Genomic DNA, 24,823 nt, shown 5'->3' with positions numbered 1-24,823 from the left:
TTAGTCTGTGGCATTCTGTTAAACTGTTGCTTATGGCGGTCTCTGTGAGCTTCTCAGCGACATTCAGCCAGCCAGGTATCCTGCCTGCAGTAGATGGAATGTGGCAATGGAACGCTGGCTGCGCGTGTCATAATAGGCTCTGAGCCTTTATATACCTGTGCACAGCAGCAGCCACCTTCAGTCTGCTGCTGGACAGCCAGCAGCAGCAGCAGCAGGAGAGGTATGTAATCAGGAGCCCTCCTGCTAAGGGTAGACAGCTGCTCGTTCCACCCCACCCCCCGCCTTAATTGGTTCTCCTCCCTTCCAACGGTGTTGAGGCGGGTGGGAACAGCAGGGGGTGAAGGTGCTGTGTTTAAAGAGGTGGAGTTATGCAGATCTAAAACGCGTGGATTGCAGCAGCAGCAAGCCGAAAAGTGCAGGCATGTAAGGGATCTAGAGGTTGACAACATGTCTTCTTAACGGGAGTCCAGGAGCTCATCTCCACAAATGGACTTTTCAGGATCCTTGGGTGGCTCCGTAGTTTGAAACCAATTCTGGTTATCGCTTCTCGGCCTTTTGGCTAAGATCAAGTGTAGTATCTGTTCTTATCAGTTTAATATCTGATACGTCCCCTATCTGGGGACCATATATTAAATGGATTTTTAGAACAGGGAGATGGAAAAAGAGCTTGCTCTGTCCACTCCACGCATTGACCTGGTATTGCAGTATCTCCAGGACCGGTGCACCCCTTCTTTAATGCAGTTTCTAAAATCAGAAAGAATTGAATTCAATGTTTTTTGTTCATTTTGCTTGTTTGTCGGATTTGGGAATGGACTCTTTGGCTTTGCTTTTCTTCTCCTCATTGGATTTTTCATGTTCAAAGTTGCAGAAGCCAGATTACAAGCTCATTTTGGTTCAACTTCAGCAACTGTGCATTGCATTGCCATGTAATGTGATGCAATGCTATCTTTCTAGCTCTCCCTTTTTACTTCCTTTTGGATAAACAGACATATTAGGCAAGCATTTTGGAGCTTTCACCTAAATAACTACAGGTGGTGAGATAAGCTGCACAATATAATTGACCTTTCAGTATATTGTTGCACACACACCATCTATTTAGCAAATGCCCTTGTTATCAACAGCAGCCTTTTAAACTCACCTGAGCTAACAGGTATGTGCGCTGGTTACTCTGCTGCGCTTAAAATTTCTTTTTTGGTTTGCTACAATGCCTTTTCTGAAACGTTGTCGCCTTCTGCTGGAACACTGACTTCTTTCATTTAATGCCTGCAGACTATAAAAGAGAACCCAACCCAAAAAGTTTGGTTGATTAGTCTGTGGCATTCTGTTAAACTGTTGCTTATGGCGGTCTCTGTGAGCTTCTCAGCGACATTCAGCCAGCCAGGTATCCTGCCTGCAGTAGATGGAATGTGGCAATGGAACGCTGGCTGCGCGTGTCATAATAGGCTCTGAGCCTTTATATACCTGTGCACAGCAGCAGCCACCTTCAGTCTGCTGCTGGACAGCCAGCAGCAGCAGCAGCAAGAGAGGTATGTAATCAGGAGCCCTCCTGCTAAGGGTAGACAGCTGCTCGTTCCACCCCACCCCCCGCCTTAATTGGTTCTCCTCCCTTCCAACGGTGTTGAGGCGGGTGGGAACAGCAGGGGGTGAAGGTGCTGTGTTTAAAGAGGTGGAGTTATGCAGATCTAAAACGCGTGGATTGCAGCAGCAGCAAGCCGAAAAGTGCAGGCATGTAAGGGATCTAGAGGTTGACAACATGTCTTCTTAACGGGAGTCCAGGAGCTCATCTCCACAAATGGACTTTTCAGGATCCTTGGGTGGCTCCGTAGTTTGAAACCAATTCTGGTTATCGCTTCTCGGCCTTTTGGCTAAGATCAAGTGTAGTATCTTTTGAAAAGGCAGTTTTGTCCTTGGGCTGCCCTAGTAAATTGATGCATATTACACACTGGTTTGGTGCACTTGTTAGTACGCCAGGTGGCTCATAGAGTTATCTGATGGAAAACATGGCCCTCCAGGATCGAAGTCACTAGGCTGGGTAAGTGTGAGGGCTTTGGAGCAATGTGCCCCAGGAGTAGGCGCCCTGGTGGGAGTCCAAGCTTACTGGGACTGGGAACCCCAGAAAGACTTGGCTTCGTAGCACGCCGCACCTTTGCCAATCATACTTTCTGAGCAACCCCCCCTATTCCTGGCCTCCGGGCTAGGAAGGGGAATTTTTATAAACCCGGTCGGAGGTCCGGTCAGCTTTGGGCTGAGAAACCAACACAGGCTCCAGCTCCACTAGGGTGGCAGCCTAGATGGAAGCTGGCAGCACGAAAACGGCTCTTCTCCGGCTTCGGCTAGGGAGAGCATCGGAGATCCCTGACCCTCGCTGTGGCCTTCTGGCTCGGAGGGATGGGGATGGTTTATTGGGGACCCTCTCCTCCGGGAAGGGTCCACATGAATCCTCGCCTCGTGCGCTGTTTTGGTGTGACTTCGGTCACATTTTTCAGTGCCTTGGATGCAGCTTCAATCAAAAAAAAATCTGTTCTTATCAGTTTAATATCTGATACGTCCCCTATCTGGGGACCATATATTAAATGGATTTTTAGAACAGGGAGATGGAAAAAGAGCTTGCTCTGTCCACTCCACGCATTGACCTGGTATTGCAGTATCTCCAGGACCGGTGCACCCCTTCTTTAATGCAGTTTCTAAAATCAGAAAGAATTGAATTCAATGTTTTTTGTTCATTTTGCTTGTTTGTCGGATTTTGGGATGGACTCTTTGGCTTTGCTTTTCTTCTCCTCATTGGATTTTTCATGTTCAAAGTTGCAGAAGCCAGATTACAAGCTCATTTTGGTTCAACTTCAGCAACTGTGCATTGCATTGCCATGTAATGTGATGCAATGCTATCTTTCTAGCTCTCCCTTTTTACTTCCTTTTGGATAAACAGACATATTATTCAAGCATTTTGGAGCTTTCACCTAAATAACTACAGGTGGTGAGATAAGCTGCACAATATAATTGACCTTTCAGTATATTGTTGCACACACACCATCTATTTAGCAAATGCCCTTGTTATCAACAGCAGCCTTTTAAACTCACCTGAGCTAACAGGTATGTGCGCTGGTTACTCTGCTGCGCTTAAAATTTCTTTTTTGGTTTGCTACAATGCCTTTTCTGAAACGTTGTCGCCTTCTGCTGGAACACTGACTTCTTTCATTTAATGCCTGCAGACTATAAAAGAGAACCCAACCCAAAAAGTTTGGTTGATTAGTCTGTGGCATTCTGTTAAACTGTTGCTTATGGCGGTCTCTGTGAGCTTCTCAGCGACATTCAGCCAGCCAGGTATCCTGCCTGCAGTAGATGGAATGTGGCAATGGAACGCTGGCTGCGCGTGTCATAATAGGCTCTGAGCCTTTATATACCTGTGCACAGCAGCAGCCACCTTCAGTCTGCTGCTGGACAGCCAGCAGCAGCAGCAGCAAGAGAGGTATGTAATCAGGAGCCCTCCTGCTAAGGGTAGACAGCTGCTCGTTCCACCCCACCCCCCGCCTTAATTGGTTCTCCTCCCTTCCAACGGTGTTGAGGCGGGTGGGAACAGCAGGGGGTGAAGGTGCTGTGTTTAAAGAGGTGGAGTTATGCAGATCTAAAACGTGTGGATTGCAGCAGCAGCAAGCCGAAAAGTGCAGGCATGTAAGGGATCTAGAGGTTGACAACATGTCTTCTTAACGGGAGTCCAGGAGCTCATCTCCACAAATGGACTTTTCAGGATCCTTGGGTGGCTCCGTAGTTTGAAACCAATTCTGGTTATCGCTTCTCGGCCTTTTGGCTAAGATCAAGTGTAGTATCTTTTGAAAAGGCAGTTTTGTCCTTGGGCTGCCCTAGTAAATTGATGCATATTACACACTGGTTTGGTGCACTTGTTAGTACGCCAGGTGGCTCATAGAGTTATCTGATGGAAAACATGGCCCTCCAGGATCGAAGTCACTAGGCTGGGTAAGTGTGAGGGCTTTGGAGCAATGTGCCCCAGGAGTAGGCGCCCTGGTGGGAGTCCAAGCTTACTGGGACTGGGAACCCCAGAAAGACTTGGCTTCGTAGCACGCCGCACCTTTGCCAATCATACTTTCTGAGCAACCCCCCCTATTCCTGGCCTCCGGGCTAGGAAGGGGAATTTTTATAAACCCGGTCGGAGGTCCGGTCAGCTTTGGGCTGAGAAACCAACACAGGCTCCAGCTCCACTAGGGTGGCAGCCTAGATGGAAGCTGGCAGCACGAAAACGGCTCTTCTCCGGCTTCGGCTAGGGAGAGCATCGGAGATCCCTGACCCTCGCTGTGGCCTTCTGGCTCGGAGGGATGGGGATGGTTTATTGGGGACCCTCTCCTCCGGGAAGGGTCCACATGAATTCTCGCCTCGTGCGCTGTTTTGGTGTGACTTCGGTCACATTTTTCAGTGCCTTGGATGCAGCTTCAATCAAAAAAAAATCTGTTCTTATCAGTTTAATATCTGATACGTCCCCTATCTGGGGACCATATATTAAATGGATTTTTAGAACAGGGAGATGGAAAAAGAGCTTGCTCTGTCCACTCCACGCATTGACCTGGTATTGCAGTATCTCCAGGACCGGTGCACCCCTTCTTTAATGCAGTTTCTAAAATCAGAAAGAATTGAATTCAATGTTTTTTGTTCATTTTGCTTGTTTGTCGGATTTTGGGATGGACTCTTTGGCTTTGCTTTTCTTCTCCTCATTGGATTTTTCATGTTCAAAGTTGCAGAAGCCAGATTACAAGCTCATTTTGGTTCAACTTCAGCAACTGTGCATTGCATTGCCATGTAATGTGATGCAATGCTATCTTTCTAGCTCTCCCTTTTTACTTCCTTTTGGATAAACAGACATATTAGGCAAGCATTTTGGAGCTTTCACCTAAATAACTACAGGTGGTGAGATAAGCTGCACAATATAATTGACCTTTCAGTATATTGTTGCACACACACCATCTATTTAGCAAATGCCCTTGTTATCAACAGCAGCCTTTTAAACTCACCTGAGCTAACAGGTATGTGTGCTGGTTACTCTGCTGCGCTTAAAATTTCTTTTTTGGTTTGCTACAATGCCTTTTCTGAAACGTTGTCTCCTTCTGCTGGAACACTGACTTCTTTCATTTAATGCCTGCAGACTATAAAAGAGAACCCAACCCAAAAAGTTTGGTTGATTAGTCTGTGGCATTCTGTTAAACTGTTGCTTATGGCGGTCTCTGTGAGCTTCTCAGCGACATTCAGCCAGCCAGGTATCCTGCCTGCAGTAGATGGAATGTGGCAATGGAACGCTGGCTGCGCGTGTCATAATAGGCTCTGAGCCTTTATATACCTGTGCACAGCAGCAGCCACCTTCAGTCTGCTGCTGGACAGCCAGCAGCAGCAGCAGCAGGAGAGGTATGTAATCAGGAGCCCTCCTGCTAAGGGTAGACAGCTGCTCGTTCCACCCCACCCCCCGCCTTAATTGGTTCTCCTCCCTTCCAACGGTGTTGAGGCGGGTGGGAACAGCAGGGGGTGAAGGTGCTGTGTTTAAAGAGGTGGAGTTATGCAGATCTAAAACGCGTGGATTGCAGCAGCAGCAAGCCGAAAAGTGCAGGCATGTAAGGGATCTAGAGGTTGACAACATGTCTTCTTAACGGGAGTCCAGGAGCTCATCTCCACAAATGGACTTTTCAGGATCCTTGGGTGGCTCCGTAGTTTGAAACCAATTCTGGTTATCGCTTCTCGGCCTTTTGGCTAAGATCAAGTGTAGTATCTGTTCTTATCAGTTTAATATCTGATACGTCCCCTATCTGGGGACCATATATTAAATGGATTTTTAGAACAGGGAGATGGAAAAAGAGCTTGCTCTGTCCACTCCACTCATTGACCTGGTATTGCAGTATCTCCAGGACCGGTGCACCCCTTCTTTAATGCAGTTTCTAAAATCAGAAAGAATTGAATTCAATGTTTTTTGTTCATTTTGCTTGTTTGTCGGATTTTGGGATGGACTCTTTGGCTTTGCTTTTCTTCTCCTCATTGGATTTTTCATGTTCAAAGTTGCAGAAGCCAGATTACAAGCTCATTTTGGTTCAACTTCAGCAACTGTGCATTGCATTGCCATGTAATGTGATGCAATGCTATCTTTCTAGCTCTCCCTTTTTACTTCCTTTTGGATAAACAGACATATTAGGCAAGCATTTTGGAGCTTTCACCTAAATAACTACAGGTGGTGAGATAAGCTGCACAATATAATTGACCTTTCAGTATATTGTTGCACACACACCATCTATTTAGCAAATGCCCTTGTTATCAACAGCAGCCTTTTAAACTCACCTGAGCTAACAGGTATGTGCGCTGGTTACTCTGCTGCGCTTAAAATTTCTTTTTTGGTTTGCTACAATGCCTTTTCTGAAACGTTGTCTCCTTCTGCTGGAACACTGACTTCTTTCATTTAATGCCTGCAGACTATAAAAGAGAACCCAACCCAAAAAGTTTGGTTGATTAGTCTGTGGCATTCTGTTAAACTGTTGCTTATGGCGGTCTCTGTGAGCTTCTCAGCGACCTTCAGCCAGCCAGGTATCCTGCCTGCAGTAGATGGAATGTGGCAATGGATCGCTGGCTGCGCGTGTCATAATAGGCTCTGAGCCTTTATATACCTGTGCACAGCAGCAGCCACCTTCAGTCTGCTGCTGGACAGCCAGCAGCAGCAGCAGCAGGAGAGGTATGTAATCAGGAGCCCTCCTGCTAAGGGTAGACAGCTGCTCGTTCCACCCCACCCCCCGCCTTAATTGGTTCTCCTCCCTTCCAACGGTGTTGAGGCGGGTAGGAACAGCAGGGGGTGAAGGTGCTGTGTTTAAAGAGGTGGAGTTATGCAGATCTAAAACGCGTGGATTGCAGCAGCAGCAAGCCGAAAAGTGCAGGCATGTAAGGGATCTAGAGGTTGACAACATGTCTTCTTAACGGGAGTCCAGGAGCTCATCTCCACAAATGGACTTTTCAGGATCCTTGGGTGGCTCCGTAGTTTGAAACCAATTCTGGTTATCGCTTCTCGGCCTTTTGGCTAAGATCAAGTGTAGTATCTGTTCTTATCAGTTTAATATCTGATACGTCCCCTATCTGGGGACCATATATTAAATGGATTTTTAGAACAGGGAGATGGAAAAAGAGCTTGCTCTGTCCACTCCACGCATTGACCTGGTATTGCAGTATCTCCAGGACCGGTGCACCCCTTCTTTAATGCAGTTTCTAAAATCAGAAAGAATTGAACTCAATGTTTTTTGTTCATTTTGCTTGTTTGTCGGATTTTGGGATGGACTCTTTGGCTTTGCTTTTCTTCTCCTCATTGGATTTTTCATGTTCAAAGTTGCAGAAGCCAGATTACAAGCTCATTTTGGTTCAACTTCAGCAACTGTGCATTGCATTGCCATGTAATGTGATGCAATGCTATCTTTCTAGCTCTCCCTTTTTACTTCCTTTTGGATAAACAGACATATTAGGCAAGCATTTTGGAGCTTTCACCTAAATAACTACAGGTGGTGAGATAAGCTGCACAATATAATTGACCTTTCAGTATATTGTTGCACACACACCATCTATTTAGCAAATGCCCTTGTTATCAACAGCAGCCTTTTAAACTCACCTGAGCTAACAGGTATGTGCGCTGGTTACTCTGCTGCGCTTAAAATTTCTTTTTTGGTTTGCTACAATGCCTTTTCTGAAACGTTGTCTCCTTCTGCTGGAACACTGACTTCTTTCATTTAATGCCTGCAGACTATAAAAGAGAACCCAACCCAAAAAGTTTGGTTGATTAGTCTGTGGCATTCTGTTAAACTGTTGCTTATGGCGGTCTCTGTGAGCTTCTCAGCGACATTCAGCCAGCCAGGTATCCTGCCTGCAGTAGATGGAATGTAGCAATGGAACGCTGGCTGCGCGTGTCATAATAGGCTCTGAGCCTTTATATACCTGTGCACAGCAGCAGCCACCTTCAGTCTGCTGCTGGACAGCCAGCAGCAGCAGCAGCAGGAGAGGTATGTAATCAGGAGCCCTCCTGCTAAGGGTAGACAGCTGCTCGTTCCACCCCACCCCCCGCCTTAATTGGTTCTCCTCCCTTCCAACGGTGTTGAGGCGGGTGGGAACAGCAGGGGGTGAAGGTGCTGTGTTTAAAGAGGTGGAGTTATGCAGATCTAAAACGCGTGGATTGCAGCAGCAGCAAGCCGAAAAGTGCAGGCATGTAAGGGATCTAGAGGTTGACAACATGTCTTCTTAACGGGAGTCCAGGAGCTCATCTCCACAAATGGACTTTTCAGGATCCTTGGGTGGCTCCGTAGTTTGAAACCAATTCTGGTTATCGCTTCTCGGCCTTTTGGCTAAGATCAAGTGTAGTATCTGTTCTTATCAGTTTAATATCTGATACGTCCCCTATCTGGGGACCATATATTAAATGGATTTTTAGAACAGGGAGATGGAAAAAGAGCTTGCTCTGTCCACTCCACTCATTGACCTGGTATTGCAGTATCTCCAGGACCGGTGCACCCCTTCTTTAATGCAGTTTCTAAAATCAGAAAGAATTGAATTCAATGTTTTTTGTTCATTTTGCTTGTTTGTCGGATTTTGGGATGGACTCTTTGGCTTTGCTTTTCTTCTCCTCATTGGATTTTTCATGTTCAAAGTTGCAGAAGCCAGATTACAAGCTCATTTTGGTTCAACTTCAGCAACTGTGCATTGCATTGCCATGTAATGTGATGCAATGCTATCTTTCTAGCTCTCCCTTTTTACTTCCTTTTGGATAAACAGACATATTAGGCAAGCATTTTGGAGCTTTCACCTAAATAACTACAGGTGGTGAGATAAGCTGCACAATATAATTGACCTTTCAGTATATTGTTGCACACACACCATCTATTTAGCAAATGCCCTTGTTATCAACAGCAGCCTTTTAAACTCACCTGAGCTAACAGGTATGTGCGCTGGTTACTCTGCTGCGCTTAAAATTTCTTTTTTGGTTTGCTACAATGCCTTTTCTGAAACGTTGTCTCCTTCTGCTGGAACACTGACTTCTTTCATTTAATGCCTGCAGACTATAAAAGAGAACCCAACCCAAAAAGTTTGGTTGATTAGTCTGTGGCATTCTGTTAAACTGTTGCTTATGGCGGTCTCTGTGAGCTTCTCAGCGACCTTCAGCCAGCCAGGTATCCTGCCTGCAGTAGATGGAATGTGGCAATGGATCGCTGGCTGCGCGTGTCATAATAGGCTCTGAGCCTTTATATACCTGTGCACAGCAGCAGCCACCTTCAGTCTGCTGCTGGACAGCCAGCAGCAGCAGCAGCAGGAGAGGTATGTAATCAGGAGCCCTCCTGCTAAGGGTAGACAGCTGCTCGTTCCACCCCACCCCCCGCCTTAATTGGTTCTCCTCCCTTCCAACGGTGTTGAGGCGGGTAGGAACAGCAGGGGGTGAAGGTGCTGTGTTTAAAGAGGTGGAGTTATGCAGATCTAAAACGCGTGGATTGCAGCAGCAGCAAGCCGAAAAGTGCAGGCATGTAAGGGATCTAGAGGTTGACAACATGTCTTCTTAACGGGAGTCCAGGAGCTCATCTCCACAAATGGACTTTTCAGGATCCTTGGGTGGCTCCGTAGTTTGAAACCAATTCTGGTTATCGCTTCTCGGCCTTTTGGCTAAGATCAAGTGTAGTATCTGTTCTTATCAGTTTAATATCTGATACGTCCCCTATCTGGGGACCATATATTAAATGGATTTTTAGAACAGGGAGATGGAAAAAGAGCTTGCTCTGTCCACTCCACGCATTGACCTGGTATTGCAGTATCTCCAGGACCGGTGCACCCCTTCTTTAATGCAGTTTCTAAAATCAGAAAGAATTGAACTCAATGTTTTTTGTTCATTTTGCTTGTTTGTCGGATTTTGGGATGGACTCTTTGGCTTTGCTTTTCTTCTCCTCATTGGATTTTTCATGTTCAAAGTTGCAGAAGCCAGATTACAAGCTCATTTTGGTTCAACTTCAGCAACTGTGCATTGCATTGCCATGTAATGTGATGCAATGCTATCTTTCTAGCTCTCCCTTTTTACTTCCTTTTGGATAAACAGACATATTAGGCAAGCATTTTGGAGCTTTCACCTAAATAACTACAGGTGGTGAGATAAGCTGCACAATATAATTGACCTTTCAGTATATTGTTGCACACACACCATCTATTTAGCAAATGCCCTTGTTATCAACAGCAGCCTTTTAAACTCACCTGAGCTAACAGGTATGTGCGCTGGTTACTCTGCTGCGCTTAAAATTTCTTTTTTGGTTTGCTACAATGCCTTTTCTGAAACGTTGTCTCCTTCTGCTGGAACACTGACTTCTTTCATTTAATGCCTGCAGACTATAAAAGAGAACCCAACCCAAAAAGTTTGGTTGATTAGTCTGTGGCATTCTGTTAAACTGTTGCTTATGGCGGTCTCTGTGAGCTTCTCAGCGACATTCAGCCAGCCAGGTATCCTGCCTGCAGTAGATGGAATGTAGCAATGGAACGCTGGCTGCGCGTGTCATAATAGGCTCTGAGCCTTTATATACCTGTGCACAGCAGCAGCCACCTTCAGTCTGCTGCTGGACAGCCAGCAGCAGCAGCAGCAGGAGAGGTATGTAATCAGGAGCCCTCCTGCTAAGGGTAGACAGCTGCTCGTTCCACCCCACCCCCCGCCTTAATTGGTTCTCCTCCCTTCCAACGGTGTTGAGGCGGGTGGGAACAGCAGGGGGTGAAGGTGCTGTGTTTAAAGAGGTGGAGTTATGCAGATCTAAAACGCGTGGATTGCAGCAGCAGCAAGCCGAAAAGTGCAGGCATGTAAGGGATCTAGAGGTTGACAACATGTCTTCTTAACGGGAGTCCAGGAGCTCATCTCCACAAATGGACTTTTCAGGATCCTTGGGTGGCTCCGTAGTTTGAAACCAATTCTGGTTATCGCTTCTCGGCCTTTTGGCTAAGATCAAGTGTAGTATATGTTCTTATCAGTTTAATATCTGATACGTCCCCTATCTGGGGACCATATATTAAATGGATTTTTAGAACAGGGAGATGGAAAAAGAGCTTGCTCTGTCCACTCCACGCATTGACCTGGTATTGCAGTATCTCCAGGACCGGTGCACCCCTTCTTTAATGCAGTTTCTAAAATCAGAAAGAATTGAATTCAATGTTTTTTGTTCATTTTGCTTGTTTGTCGGATTTTGGGATGGACTCTTTGGCTTTGCTTTTCTTCTCCTCATTGGATTTTTCATGTTCAAAGTTGCAGAAGCCAGATTACAAGCTCATTTTGGTTCAACTTCAGCAACTGTGCATTGCATTGCCATGTAATGTGATGCAATGCTATCTTTCTAGCTCTCCCTTTTTACTTCCTTTTGGATAAACAGACATATTAGGCAAGCATTTTGGAGCTTTCACCTAAATAACTACAGGTGGTGAGATAAGCTGCACAATATAATTGACCTTTCAGTATATTGTTGCACACACACCATCTATTTAGCAAATGCCCTTGTTATCAACAGCAGCCTTTTAAACTCACCTGAGCTAACAGGTATGTGCGCTGGTTACTCTGCTGCGCTTAAAATTTCTTTTTTGGTTTGCTACAATGCCTTTTCTGAAACGTTGTCTCCTTCTGCTGGAACACTGACTTCTTTCATTTAATGCCTGCAGACTATAAAAGAGAACCCAACCCAAAAAGTTTGGTTGATTAGTCTGTGGCATTCTGTTAAACTGTTGCTTATGGCGGTCTCTGTGAGCTTCTCAGCGACCTTCAGCCAGCCAGGTATCCTGCCTGCAGTAGATGGAATGTGGCAATGGATCGCTGGCTGCGCGTGTCATAATAGGCTCTGAGCCTTTATATACCTGTGCACAGCAGCAGCCACCTTCAGTCTGCTGCTGGACAGCCAGCAGCAGCAGCAGCAGGAGAGGTATGTAATCAGGAGCCCTCCTGCTAAGGGTAGACAGCTGCTCGTTCCACCCCACCCCCCGCCTTAATTGGTTCTCCTCCCTTCCAACGGTGTTGAGGCGGGTAGGAACAGCAGGGGGTGAAGGTGCTGTGTTTAAAGAGGTGGAGTTATGCAGATCTAAAACGCGTGGATTGCAGCAGCAGCAAGCCGAAAAGTGCAGGCATGTAAGGGATCTAGAGGTTGACAACATGTCTTCTTAACGGGAGTCCAGGAGCTCATCTCCACAAATGGACTTTTCAGGATCCTTGGGTGGCTCCGTAGTTTGAAACCAATTCTGGTTATCGCTTCTCGGCCTTTTGGCTAAGATCAAGTGTAGTATCTGTTCTTATCAGTTTAATATCTGATACGTCCCCTATCTGGGGACCATATATTAAATGGATTTTTAGAACAGGGAGATGGAAAAAGAGCTTGCTCTGTCCACTCCACGCATTGACCTGGTATTGCAGTATCTCCAGGACCGGTGCACCCCTTCTTTAATGCAGTTTCTAAAATCAGAAAGAATTGAACTCAATGTTTTTTGTTCATTTTGCTTGTTTGTCGGATTTTGGGATGGACTCTTTGGCTTTGCTTTTCTTCTCCTCATTGGATTTTTCATGTTCAAAGTTGCAGAAGCCAGATTACAAGCTCATTTTGGTTCAACTTCAGCAACTGTGCATTGCATTGCCATGTAATGTGATGCAATGCTATCTTTCTAGCTCTCCCTTTTTACTTCCTTTTGGATAAACAGACATATTAGGCAAGCATTTTGGACCTTTCACCTAAATAACTACAGGTGGTGAGATAAGCTGCACAATATAATTGACCTTTCAGTATATTGTTGCACACTCACCATCTATTTAGAAAATGCCCTTGTTATCAACAGCAGCCTTTTAAACTCACCTGAGCTAACAGGTATGTGCACTGGTTACTCTGCTGCGCTTAAAATTTCTTTTTTGGTTTGCTACAATGCCTTTTCTGAAACGTTGTCTCCTTCTGCTGGAACACTGACTTCTTTCATTTAATGCCTGCAGACTATAAAAGAGAACCCAACCCAAAAAGTTTGGTTGATTAGTCTGTGGCATTCTGTTAAACTGTTGCTTATGGCGGTCTCTGTGAGCTTCTCAGCGACATTCAGCCAGCCAGGTATCCTGCCTGCAGTAGATGGAATGTAGCAATGGAACGCTGGCTGCGCGTGTCATAATAGGCTCTGAGCCTTTATATACCTGTGCACAGCAGCAGCCACCTTCAGTCTGCTGCTGGACAGCCAGCAGCAGCAGCAGCAGGAGAGGTATGTAATCAGGAGCCCTCCTGCTAAGGGTAGACAGCTGCTCGTTCCACCCCACCCCCCGCCTTAATTGGTTCTCCTCCCTTCCAACGGTGTTGAGGCGGGTGGGAACAGCAGGGGGTGAAGGTGCTGTGTTTAAAGAGGTGGAGTTATGCAGATCTAAAACGCGTGGATTGCAGCAGCAGCAAGCCGAAAAGTGCAGGCATGTAAGGGATCTAGAGGTTGACAACATGTCTTCTTAACGGGAGTCCAGGAGCTCATCTCCACAAATGGACTTTTCAGGATCCTTGGGTGGCTCCGTAGTTTGAAACCAATTCTGGTTATCGCTTCTCGGCCTTTTGGCTAAGATCAAGTGTAGTATCTGTTCTTATCAGTTTAATATCTGATACGTCCCCTATCTGGGGACCATATATTAAATGGATTTTTAGAACAGGGAGATGGAAAAAGAGCTTGCTCTGTCCACTCCACGCATTGACCTGGTATTGCAGTATCTCCAGGACCGGTGCACCCCTTCTTTAATGCAGTTTCTAAAATCAGAAAGAATTGAATTCAATGTTTTTTGTTCATTTTGCTTGTTTGTCGGATTTTGGGATGGACTCTTTGGCTTTGCTTTTCTTCTCCTCATTGGATTTTTCATGTTCAAAGTTGCAGAAGCCAGATTACAAGCTCATTTTGGTTCAACTTCAGCAACTGTGCATTGCATTGCCATGTAATGTGATGCAATGCTATCTTTCTAGCTCTCCCTTTTTACTTCCTTTTGGATAAACAGACATATTAGGCAAGCATTTTGGAGCTTTCACCTAAATAACTACAGGTGGTGAGATAAGCTGCACAATATAATTGACCTTTCAGTATATTGTTGCACACACACCATCTATTTAGCAAATGCCCTTGTTATCAACAGCAGCCTTTTAAACTCACCTGAGCTAACAGGTATGTGCGCTGGTTACTCTGCTGCGCTTAAAATTTCTTTTTTGGTTTGCTACAATGCCTTTTCTGAAACGTTGTCTCCTTCTGCTGGAACACTGACTTCTTTCATTTAATGCCTGCAGACTATAAAAGAGAACCCAACCCAAAAAGTTTGGTTGATTAGTCTGTGGCATTCTGTTAAACTGTTGCTTATGGCGGTCTCTGTGAGCTTCTCAGCGACATTCAGCCAGCCAGGTATCCTGCCTGCAGTAGATGGAATGTGGCAATGGAACGCTGGCTGCGTGTGTCATAATAGGCTCTGAGCCTTTATATACCTGTGCACAGCAGCAGCCACCTTCAGTCTGCTGCTGGACAGCCAGCAGCAGCAGGAGAGGTATGTAATCAGGAGCCCTCCTGCTAAGGGTAGACAGCTGCCCGTTCCACCCCACCCCCCGCCTTAATTGGTTCTCCTCCCTTCCAACGGTGTTGAGGCGGGTGGGAACAGCAGGGGGTGAAGGTGCTGTGTTTAAAGAGGTGGAGTTATGCAGATCTAAAACACGTGGATTGCAGCAGCAGCAAGCCGAAAAGTGCAGGCATGTAAGGGATCTAGAGGTTGACAACATGTCTTCTTAACGGGAGTCCAGGAGCTCATCTCCACAAATGGACTTTTCAGGATCCTTGGGTGGCTCCGTAGTTTGAAACCAATTCTGGTTATCGCTTCTCGGCCTTTTGGCTAAGATCAAGTGCAGTGATCTACCGGTTGCTGCCTTGGTCTTGGCTGAGAGGTGCCTTGGGTACCCGGCTCCTTGGCCTCGGGGGATCGCTGCATGTAGCAGTGCGGCTTCACCCCCTTGCTGCTTTTGGGGAGCCGGATTAGTCCCGGGGCAACGAGGGGCGATCAGCCTGCCTGCTTTTTTTAAGTAGGCGAGGAGGATTTTTGCCACCTTTGGTGTGAAGATATGGACGGGAGAAGCCCAAATATGCTGACCTGTGAAGAGGTCCCAGTTTTTGCAAGATTGAAGAATGCAGTGCGGTTTATTTTTTTGGATCCAGAGAAGAAGAAGTCTGGCTTGTTTTTTTTGGTAGAGAAGATTTTGTTTGGACTATTGGAAGTTCAAATGGAACAAGTTTTGTCTATGTTGGAGTTCCCGAAGAGAGGGATATATGATGTTATTTTTTGTTCAGAAGATATCTTTTCTGACTTTTGGAAGAGAATGGATCTAGTGAAGGAAGATTCGATACTTGAAGGTGTTTTTTTGTGTCGCATTTTCCTAGGAAGGAAAGGCTAATAGTAATAAGGATGTATAGTCCTTTCATATTGGAAGAAGAGATCATGACCTTTTTATCCCGGTACTGTGAGAAAGTGAGTTCTGCTGGCAAAATGTTTAACCGATATGGTTTTTGGACCACGAGGTGGAGGTTCCTGGTCAAGTTCAAGGAAAGTTCGGATGGTGTTGTGGTACTCCCACCAAGTAGATTCAAAATCGGGACAGTTAATGGAGATATGTTCTTTACAGGTATGCCGAAGTTTTGTAGGCGTTGTAAACAGTATGGCCATGAAAAGGATTCCTGTACATTACAGTGGTGTGCCAAGTGTGAAGAAGTGGGACATAAGGCAGAGAATTGTGAAAAAAGTAAGAAATGTAATCTATGTGGTGGCAGTGGTCATTTATATGATTGCTGTCCTGTCAATAAAAGGGAGGAGAAGTCAGTTGACAAGGAAGATGGAAAAGAAGAAGAGTCTGAAGCTGCCCCCCATGATGAAACGGAAGAGAACATATCTCAAAAGAAGGAGGAACAAATAAGAGATATAAGAAAAGAAGGTGATCATATGGAAGAAGATACTGAGAGTGATATCACAGACGTTGAGATTGAAAATACTAGCTTGGAAGAAGAAGTGGAGGTGGATAGGGAGTCAGAAGATCAGGAGGAAAGTGAGTCCTCCAGTCAGGATGAAAAGGAAGGTGCTGTAAGTAATATGGAAGAGGAGGAGGAGGGTGAAGAAACTAGTGAAGAAGAAAGAGAGGATGTCGCATGTGAAGCCAGAGAAGAAATTGAAGGAGTTTTGTCATCTGGGAAGGACTCTAGTAAAGCAAAGGATGTTTCAGAAAAAAATATGAGGGAGATGGAGGAGAGACAAGAAGTGTTGAAAATGCTAAAGAGTTGTGAAGGGGGGAGTCAGGCTAGTCTAAGGCGCAAAGTGTGGAATAACATTTATAGCGATATGCATCGTTTTTTTTCAACTTACAGAATACCTCAGTCGTTGGCTAAAGAGGTAGAAGAAGCTTGGGATGGTCGGTTTCTGGATGGAAGGCTTTTGAATGCCTTGGCAGCATATGGCCTGAAGAGAGGAATGTTGCCTTAAATCGTAATGGTAAAGATTGTAATGTTGTGATGTAAAGAATATGGAATAACTGTATTGTGATAATATAAACGTATATATATAAAATAAGATTGGAAAAATGGATATATGACCCACAATGATGGATAACAACCTAATACCATTTGGAAATCATTGCAAAGCATGAAATGGTAAATATGGGACTTGTAATCTGAGTGGAAAAAAAAAAAAAAAAAAAATCTGTTCTTATCAGTTTAATATCTGATACGTCCCCTATCTGGGGACCATATATTAAATGGATTTTTAGAACAGGGAGATGGAAAAAGAGCTTGCTCTGTCCACTCCACGCATTGACCTGGTATTGCAGTATCTCCAGGACCGGTGCACCCCTTCTTTAATGCAGTTTCTAAAATCAGAAAGAATTGAATTCAATGTTTTTTGTTCATTTTGCTTGTTTGTCGGATTTTGGGATGGACTCTTTGGCTTTGCTTTTCTTCTCCTCATTGGATTTTTCATGTTCAAAGTTGCAGAAGCCAGATTACAAGCTCATTTTGGTTCAACTTCAGCAACTGTGCATTGCATTGCCATGTAATGTGATGCAATGCTATCTTTCTAGCTCTCCCTTTTTACTTCCTTTTGGATAAACAGACATATTAGGCAAGCATTTTGGAGCTTTCACCTAAATAACTACAGGTGGTGAGATAAGCTGCACAATATAATTGACCTTTCAGTATATTGTTGCACACACACCATCTATTTAGCAAATGCCCTTGTTATCAACAGCAGCCTTTTAAACTCACCTGAGCTAACAGGTATGTGCGCTGGTTACTCTCCTGCGCTTAAAATTTCTTTTTTGGTTTGCTACAATGCCTTTTCTGAAACGTTGTCTCCTTCTGCTGGAACACTGACTTCTTTCATTTAATGCCTGCAGACTATAAAAGAGAACCCAACCCAAAAAGTTTGGTTGATTAGTCTGTGGCATTCTGTTAAACTGTTGCTTATGGCGGTCTCTGTGAGCTTCTCAGCGACATTCAGCCAGCCAGGTATCCTGCCTGCAGTAGATGGAATGTGGCAATGGAACGCTGGCTGCGCGTGTCATAATAGGCTCTGAGCCTTTATATTCCTGTGCACAGCAGCAGCCACCTTCAGTCTGCTGCTGGACAGCCAGCAGCAGCAGCAGCAGGAGAGGTATGTAATCAGGAGCCCTCCTGCTAAGGGTAGACAGCTGCTCGTTCCACCCCAACCCCCGCCTTAATTGGTTCTCCTCCCTTCCAACGGTGTTGAGGCGGGTGGGAACAGCAGGGGGTGAAGGTGCTGTGTTTAAAGAGGTGGAGTTATGCAGATCTAAAACGCGTGGATTGCAGCAGCAGCAAGCCGAAAAGTGCAGGCATGTAAGGGATCTAGAGGTTGACAACATGTCTTCTTAACGGGAGTCCAGGAGCTCATCTCCACAAATGGACTTTTCAGGATCCTTGGGTGGCTCCGTAGTTTGAAACCAATTCTGGTTATCGCTTCTCGGCCTTTTGGCTAAGATCAAGTGTAGTATCTGTTCTTATCAGTTTAATATCTGATACGTCCCCTATCTGGGGACCATATATTAAATGGATTTTTAGAACAGGGAGATGGAAAAAGAGCTTGCTCTGTCCACTCCACGCATTGACCTGGTATTGCAGTATCTCCAGGACCGGTGCACCCCTTCTTTAATGCAGTTTCTAAAATCAGAAAGAATTGAATTCAATGTTTTTTGTTCATTTTGCTTGTTTGTCGGATTTTGGGATGGACTCTTTGGCTTTGCTTTTCTTCTCCTCATTGGATTTTTCATGTTCAAAGTTGCAGAAGCCAGATTACAAGCTCATTTTGGTTCAACTTCAGCAACTGTGCATTGCATTGCCATGTAATGTGATGCAATGCTATCTTTCTAGCCCTCCCTTTTTACTTCCTTTTGGATAAACAGACATATTAGGCAAGCATTTTGGAGCTTTCACCTAAATAACTACAGGTGGTGAGATAAGCTGCACAATATAATTGACCTTTCAGTATATTGTTGCACACACACCATCTATTTAGCAAATGCCCTTGTTATCAACAGCAGCCTTTTAAACTCACCTGAGCTAACAGGTATGTGCGCTGGTTACTCTGCTGCGCTTAAAATTTCTTTTTTGGTTTGCTACGATGACTTTTCTGAAACGTTGTCTCCTTCTGCTGGAACACTGACTTCTTTCATTTAATGCCTGCAGACTATAAAAGAGAACCCAACCCAAAAAGTTTGGTTGATTAGTCTGTGGCATTCTGTTAAACTGTTGCTTATGGCGGTCTCTGTGAGCTTCTCAGCGACATTCAGCCAGCCAGGCATCCTGCCTGCAGTAGATGGAATGTGGAAATGGAACGCTGGCTGCGCGTGTCATAATAGGCTCTGAGCCTTTATATACCTGTGCACAGCAGCAGCCACCTTCAGTCTGCTGCTGGACAGCCAGCAGCAGCAGCAGCAGGAGAGGTATGTAATCAGGAGCCCTCCTGCTAAGGGTAGACAGCTGCTCGTTCCACCCCACCCCCCGCCTTAATTGGTTCTCCTCCCTTCCAACGGTGTTGAGGCGGGTGGGAACAGCAGGGGGTGAAGGTGCTGTGTTTAAAGAGGTGGAGTTATGCAGATCTAAAACGCATGGATTGCAGCAGCAGCAAGCCGAAAAGTGCAGGCATGTAAGGGATCTAGAGGTTGACAACATGTCTTCTTAACGGGAGTCCAGGAGCTCATCTCCACAAATGGACTTTTCAGGATCCTTGGGTGGCTCCGTAGTTTGAAACCAATTCTGGTTATCGCTTCTCGGCCTTTTGGCTCAGATCAAGTGTCTGGACATCAGGTTCCTTGAGTGCTAGCCCTCGGCCTTCCAGCATCGCCACTCCGGTGGCTTAAGCTGGATGCTGCTATAGGGGGAGAGTGAGGAGGAAACGGGAAGGCGATTTCCGTGGCTGACTATGGGAGTCAAGCTGAAATTTGCTGGGACCGGGGACCCCCGGGTCAAGAATGGATTTCGCATTGAGATTTCCGAGGAGAAGAAGGGACATTTTTCCATGTCCTACCTGGTGAATGCCATCTTCTATGAAGCATTGAAGATTAAGAAGTTGGACATTCTTTGCCTGCAGGAATTTAGAAGTCATGGAAGGTATGTGCTGGTTCTTTCTACTATGGCTGCTTGCCAAAATCTTTATAGAACCTTGAAAGGCCATACTGAGAACTCCCTCCTAGATGGACTCACTTTTACTGTCCTCTATTCAAAGGGGGATGTTCCTGTTGTTGTGTTTATGCACAATCCCTTTATCCCCCAGGAGGACATTACTGTATTCTTGAGGAGGCATTGTACTTATGTGCATTTTTCCCACAAGATCTCGAATGAAGAAGGCTTGTGGACTGGCAAATACAAGTACTTTGTTCGTTTTGCTACAGACCCCGAGGGGCCAGGGGGCATACATTATCCTCCTATGAGTTTCTCTATTGGGAGAGACACTGGTTTCTTGTACTTTCCTGATGCTCCTTTTTTCTGCAGAAGATGTAACAAGTATGGTCATGTCCAGGAGTCCTGCAGGTATCCGCCAACCTGCAGGAGGTGTAACACGTCTGGTCATATGGCGAAAGACTGCAAGAACCAGGTAAAGTGTGATGCTTGTGGTGAGGAGGGGCATGTTCTTAGGCAGTGTCAAGCTGGAACCACTCCTAAGTCTTTTGCTCAAGTGGTCGCGGAGGGGCCTGCTGTTCCTTCGACTTCTACTAGGGTTCCACAAGGTCCCCTTCCGGATGTCGGGGAGGCAACTGCTCCCCAAGAGGAAGAGGATGGCACTCAGATGGACGACATATTTGAAGATGCCCAGCTTCAGCCTCCTGCGTCAGGAGGCTTTGACATGGTGATTCCAGAGGTGATGTCACCTTTCCCTCCCCAGTTTGGTGTCCGTGGTGAGGGGGAAATGGACTTGTCCAATTCTCCTGTCATATCTTGGTGCAATACTGCTTCAGAGGAGATCGGGGGCGGTGGCCAAGGGGACTTGTCTGCTGTCCGTTTCTCTGATGAGGAGGATCCTGATGTGGTCAAGAAGAAGCCAAGGACTGAGTGTTCATCCATTGCTGCCGTGTGTGATAGCCCGGTGGACTCTCGTGCTTACCCGTCAGATGTATTTTCTCCTGACATTGTTACATTTGGCATTCAGCCAGATGGTAATAGCTTTGCTTTGCTTGATGAAGGTTGAGTTGATGTTTTCTTTCTTTTTTTTTCAGGTTATGTGTGATCCCCTTTAGTTATGCCGCATCATTCTGGATGGGACATTGTGTCCCTTAATGTTAGGCAAATTAGATCTGTTACCCGAAGAACAACAGTTCTGGATTATCTAAAGGGTTTGAGTGCAGATGTCTATTGTCTACAAGAGTGTGGGATTACTGAATCTCCAGGAGATAAGGACTGGCCTTATGGCCAGTATGTTTGGTCGGGGTCCAGCTTTAACAAAAATGATGGTGTGGGGATTTTAGTTGGTAATAAGAATATTACTATTGATAGTTACACGGTTGTGGAGGTGGGTCGCTGCATTATTGTTTTTTTGAGTTATAGGGGGTGGAAGGTTAGAATGATTAATTTATATTGTCCTACTAAAAAAGAGGAGCGGCTTGCTCTTCTTGAGAAATTGAGTTTTTTTCTTCCTGGAAAAATTCCTACAGTTTTTGTTGGTGACTGTAATTGTGTCACAGAAGGTAATGTGGACATTACGGGAAAAAAGTTATCTCAACTTATTTCTGATTTTTCTTTCTTAGACGCTGCAATACTTGAGTATGGCATTCCACCACCGCCTACATATTATGCTGACCGTGGTAATATTTCATCGAGGATAGATAGGATGTTATTTTCCAAAAATATGGTTTGTTCAAGTTATGTTCAACATAAGGTACCTTTTTCTGATCATGAGTGTTTGCGTGGAGTTTTTAGTGCGAATGGGGACATGGTGTTTGGGGGTGGGGTTTGGAAATTGAATACGAGGTTGTTGGAGGATGAGGAGGTGATGAGTGAGTTGGAGAAAAGGTATGCAAGTTGGAGGTGGCGTAAGCGTGATTTTGGTAGTGTGCTTGAATGGTGGGATTGGGTGAAATTACAGTTAAAAACTTTCTTTAAAAAATGGGGCTACAAAAAAGCTGCCAGATATCGTAATAGATTTAATGACTTAAGTAGACGGATTGATTGGTTGCGTGGGTGTGTTAGGAAAGGAATGGATATGTCTGATCAGCTTGAGGTTGCTAAGAATGAGTTAAAATGTCTTCTGGATGAAAAAGGTAAAGAGATTATTTACCGTACCAAGTTAGAGCATTTGGAAAAGAATGAAAAGTGCACCAGGTACTTTTTTAAAAAAATGAATGGAAGGAAGTTGGATTTGAGTGAAGTGGTAGGTGAAGATGGATCTAGTGTGGTTGGGAAGAATGTGTTGAATGAGGTGAATGGCTTCTATAGTAAGTTGTACGATGAGAAATGGATTGATCCTGGACTTGTGTCGCATGTATTGAGTGGTATGGAGAAGAGACTTGGTTCGGATGAATGTGATGCTTTGTGTGAGGATGTTATTTTGGATGAGGTGAGGAATGTTGTTATGAGTGCTAAAAAGAATAAGACGCCTGGGAAGGATGGGTTGCCTGTGGAGCTGTATGTGAAAGCTTGGGAGTTTTTGGGTAAGGACTTGACTGAGGTTTGTAGGTATATGTGGATGAATGGTGTTTTGTGTGACAGTATGAAAGAGGGTATAGTGGTTCTTGTGTTTAAGAAGGGTGAGAAAAAGCGTTTGGAGAACTGGAGACCCATATCATTGCTTAACGCTGATTATAAGGTCTACAGTAAATTGTTAGCAAATCGTATGCGTGAGGTGATTTGTAGGGTTGTGGAGGATGACCAAGTGTGTGCCGTGCCTGGTCGGAGTATAAGTGATAATTTGTTATTGTTAAGGGATATGCTTGGGGATTGTAAGACTAGAAAGCAGAAGTGTATGGTGTTAGCAATTGATTTCGAAAAGGCTTTTGATAGAGTTTCGCATGTGTTTCTGTTTAAAGTATTGGAGAGGATGGGTTTCCCTAGGGTTTTTCTGAATGGAGTTAAGTCTTTATATGATTATGTGTCAAGTGAGTTTTTAGTGAATGGATGGTTGTCTGACAAAGTGATGATTAGGTCTGGTGTAAGACAGGGGTGCCCTATGTCCCCTGTCTTGTTTGTATGTGTGATTGAGCCTTTGCTGTGTTTAGTGAGACGTGAGAAAATGATGAGAGGATTGTTAGTGCCTGGGAGTGGTGGTAAGCATGTGAAGGTGTTAGGTTACATGGATGATGTTGTGATGGTGAGTGAAAGTATGGCTTCAATGAGTAGGGTGAGGTTGCTTTTGGATTTTTTCTGTGGTGCATCAGGTTTTAGAGTTAACTGGACTAAGTGTAGTTTCAAATGCTTTGGAGATGACAGTATTCGTATGGAAGGTGTTAAGTATGAGGAGAGTGCAATTAAGGTTTTAGGGGTATTTTTCAATGATGATCTGAAAGGAAATGAGAGTTGGGACGAGTGTGGTATGCGTGTTGAGCGAAAATTGAATTTTTGGAGAATGAGAGATCTTTCTTTGCGGGGCAAAGTTCTAGTTATCAAAGCAGTGATCTTACCCATTCTGCTTTTTGTGGCCATAATTTTTCCATCCCCTTTTAGGAAAGTGAAGAGAGTTGAGAAAATGATTTTTTCCTTTTTCTGGTGCAGCAAGATGGAGAAGCTGAAGAGGGAAAGCCTTTATAAGGCCTGCCAGCATGGTGGTTTGGGATTTCCTAATGTTGAGGTTTTTTTAGGGCTCCATTATATTAAGACGATTGTGGTATTGTTGGGTAAAGGTAATAAGGGTGCATGTATGGCAAGTTATTCTGCAGGATGGATGTTGTATGGGTTAGGTTGGAGAAAGAGGGATGCGAGAGTGCCTGTGTCTTTTAAGTGTCCGGTGTGGTATGAGGTGATTGAGAAGTTTGTCAAGAAGTATGATTTGCTGAGTGTGCCGGTGGATGAGTTTAGAATGACTAAGAGGGTGTATAGGAAATTGTGTGCAAATGAGGTCGAGTCTAATATTGTTGGTTTGAGAGGGAATGAGGTTGCGGATGCTTGGAGAAAGTTGGGTATGTATGGGATGTCCAACAAACAGAAGGATGTAGTGTGGATGGCGTTTCACAATATTCTTCCAGTGAGAGACGTTCAAAAGAAGAGAGGTTTGATTAGGTCGGATGTTTGTCCAAGAGATGGATGTAATGGTTGTGAGACGGTTATGCATCTGATGTGGAATTGTGATTTTGCGCAAGACGTGTGGAAATGTGTAGGGGGGTTGTGTAGGAGTTTGGCAGGAGTGACTTTTGTGGATTGGCGTGTGGTTATGTTTGGTATTGGTGCAAGTGGACGTGTAAAGGAGAGAGTTTTGTGGTTAATTATGGCTTGTGTGTTAGAAAGTTTGTGGGATGTGAGGAATCTTTGTGTATTTAAAAGGAAATCAATTACAGTAAATGAATGTATTAGGATTATTCTTTCTAGGCTATTTTTGATTTACAAGATGGATAGTAGTAGCGGTGGTGGAACAGATGCCGAGGGAATATGGAAATTTAAAAAGTGGAGGCATATTGTAAAATTTCAGTGATCTTTTGGTTTATATTAATAAGATGTTCTTCTTTCTGTAATATTAGGTTACTTTATGCTTAATAAATATGGCCATGATGATGAGAAGTTTTTTTTGCAACAGTTTTGGTATATCCTACTGATTTGCTATAAAACTAACCTGAATGGTTTAAAAAAAAAAAAAAAAAAAAAAAAAAAAAAAATCTGTTCTTATCAGTTTAATATCTGATACGTCCCCTATCTGGGGACCATATATTAAATGGATTTTTAGAACAGGGAGATGGAAAAAGAGCTTGCTCTGTCCACTCCACGCATTGACCTGGTATTGCAGTATCTCCAGGACCGGTGCACCCCTTCTTTAATGCAGTTTCTAAAATCAGAAAGAATTGAATTCAATGTTTTTTGTTCATTTTGCTTGTTTGTCGGATTTTGGGATGGACTCTTTGGCTTTGCTTTTCTTCTCCTCATTGGATTTTTCATGTTCAAAGTTGCAGAAGCCAGATTACAAGCTCATTTTGGTTCAACTTCAGCAACTGTGCATTGCATTGCCATGTAATGTGATGCAATGCTATCTTTCTAGCCCTCCCTTTTTACTTCCTTTTGGATAAACAGACATATTAGGCAAGCATTTTGGAGCTTTCACCTAAATAACTACAGGTGGTGAGATAAGCGGCACAATATAATTGACCTT

At 44.6% G+C, this 24,823-nt stretch overlaps 13 non-coding genes and 2 pseudogenes across 13 annotated transcripts; all 15 read left to right on the top strand.

The window, feature by feature from the left end:
* The first annotated feature begins 539 nt into the window (after positions 1 to 539).
* LOC141236067 (U2 spliceosomal RNA) lies at positions 540 to 730 on the top strand. Its single transcript, XR_012301763.1, has one exon. It is a non-coding gene; the product is annotated as a U2 spliceosomal RNA (small nuclear RNA).
* A 1,115-nt stretch (positions 731 to 1,845) lies between these two features.
* Positions 1,846 to 1,961, top strand: LOC141235853 (U2 spliceosomal RNA; annotated as a pseudogene).
* A 524-nt stretch (positions 1,962 to 2,485) lies between these two features.
* On the top strand, positions 2,486 to 2,670 carry LOC141236333 (U2 spliceosomal RNA). The gene has a single exon (XR_012302018.1). It is a non-coding gene; the product is annotated as a U2 spliceosomal RNA (small nuclear RNA).
* A 1,115-nt stretch (positions 2,671 to 3,785) lies between these two features.
* On the top strand, positions 3,786 to 3,901 carry LOC141235852 (U2 spliceosomal RNA; annotated as a pseudogene).
* Positions 3,902 to 4,425: 524 nt separating this feature from the next.
* Positions 4,426 to 4,610, top strand: LOC141236332 (U2 spliceosomal RNA). The gene has a single exon (XR_012302017.1). It is a non-coding gene; the product is annotated as a U2 spliceosomal RNA (small nuclear RNA).
* Positions 4,611 to 5,725: 1,115 nt separating this feature from the next.
* Positions 5,726 to 5,916, top strand: LOC141236280 (U2 spliceosomal RNA). The gene has a single exon (XR_012301971.1). It is a non-coding gene; the product is annotated as a U2 spliceosomal RNA (small nuclear RNA).
* A 1,115-nt stretch (positions 5,917 to 7,031) lies between these two features.
* Positions 7,032 to 7,222, top strand: LOC141236066 (U2 spliceosomal RNA). The gene has a single exon (XR_012301762.1). It is a non-coding gene; the product is annotated as a U2 spliceosomal RNA (small nuclear RNA).
* Positions 7,223 to 8,337: 1,115 nt separating this feature from the next.
* Positions 8,338 to 8,528, top strand: LOC141236279 (U2 spliceosomal RNA). The gene has a single exon (XR_012301970.1). It is a non-coding gene; the product is annotated as a U2 spliceosomal RNA (small nuclear RNA).
* A 1,115-nt stretch (positions 8,529 to 9,643) lies between these two features.
* On the top strand, positions 9,644 to 9,834 carry LOC141236065 (U2 spliceosomal RNA). The gene has a single exon (XR_012301761.1). It is a non-coding gene; the product is annotated as a U2 spliceosomal RNA (small nuclear RNA).
* A 1,115-nt stretch (positions 9,835 to 10,949) lies between these two features.
* LOC141236286 (U2 spliceosomal RNA) lies at positions 10,950 to 11,140 on the top strand. Its single transcript, XR_012301977.1, has one exon. It is a non-coding gene; the product is annotated as a U2 spliceosomal RNA (small nuclear RNA).
* A 1,115-nt stretch (positions 11,141 to 12,255) lies between these two features.
* On the top strand, positions 12,256 to 12,446 carry LOC141236064 (U2 spliceosomal RNA). Its single transcript, XR_012301760.1, has one exon. It is a non-coding gene; the product is annotated as a U2 spliceosomal RNA (small nuclear RNA).
* A 1,115-nt stretch (positions 12,447 to 13,561) lies between these two features.
* On the top strand, positions 13,562 to 13,752 carry LOC141236063 (U2 spliceosomal RNA). Its single transcript, XR_012301759.1, has one exon. It is a non-coding gene; the product is annotated as a U2 spliceosomal RNA (small nuclear RNA).
* Positions 13,753 to 16,698: 2,946 nt separating this feature from the next.
* On the top strand, positions 16,699 to 16,881 carry LOC141236370 (U2 spliceosomal RNA). The gene has a single exon (XR_012302042.1). It is a non-coding gene; the product is annotated as a U2 spliceosomal RNA (small nuclear RNA).
* A 1,115-nt stretch (positions 16,882 to 17,996) lies between these two features.
* LOC141236062 (U2 spliceosomal RNA) lies at positions 17,997 to 18,187 on the top strand. The gene has a single exon (XR_012301758.1). It is a non-coding gene; the product is annotated as a U2 spliceosomal RNA (small nuclear RNA).
* A 6,109-nt stretch (positions 18,188 to 24,296) lies between these two features.
* Positions 24,297 to 24,488, top strand: LOC141236363 (U2 spliceosomal RNA). The gene has a single exon (XR_012302037.1). It is a non-coding gene; the product is annotated as a U2 spliceosomal RNA (small nuclear RNA).
* The last annotated feature ends 335 nt before the right edge of the window (positions 24,489 to 24,823 follow it).

This window comes from Phyllobates terribilis, unplaced genomic scaffold, assembly GCF_046119375.1.
Source record: "Phyllobates terribilis strain yellow unplaced genomic scaffold, ASM4611937v1 Scaffold_693__1_contigs__length_808095, whole genome shotgun sequence".
Lineage (NCBI taxonomy): Eukaryota > Metazoa > Chordata > Amphibia > Anura > Dendrobatidae > Phyllobates > Phyllobates terribilis.
This window is presented reverse-complemented; position numbering and strand designations above follow the sequence as displayed.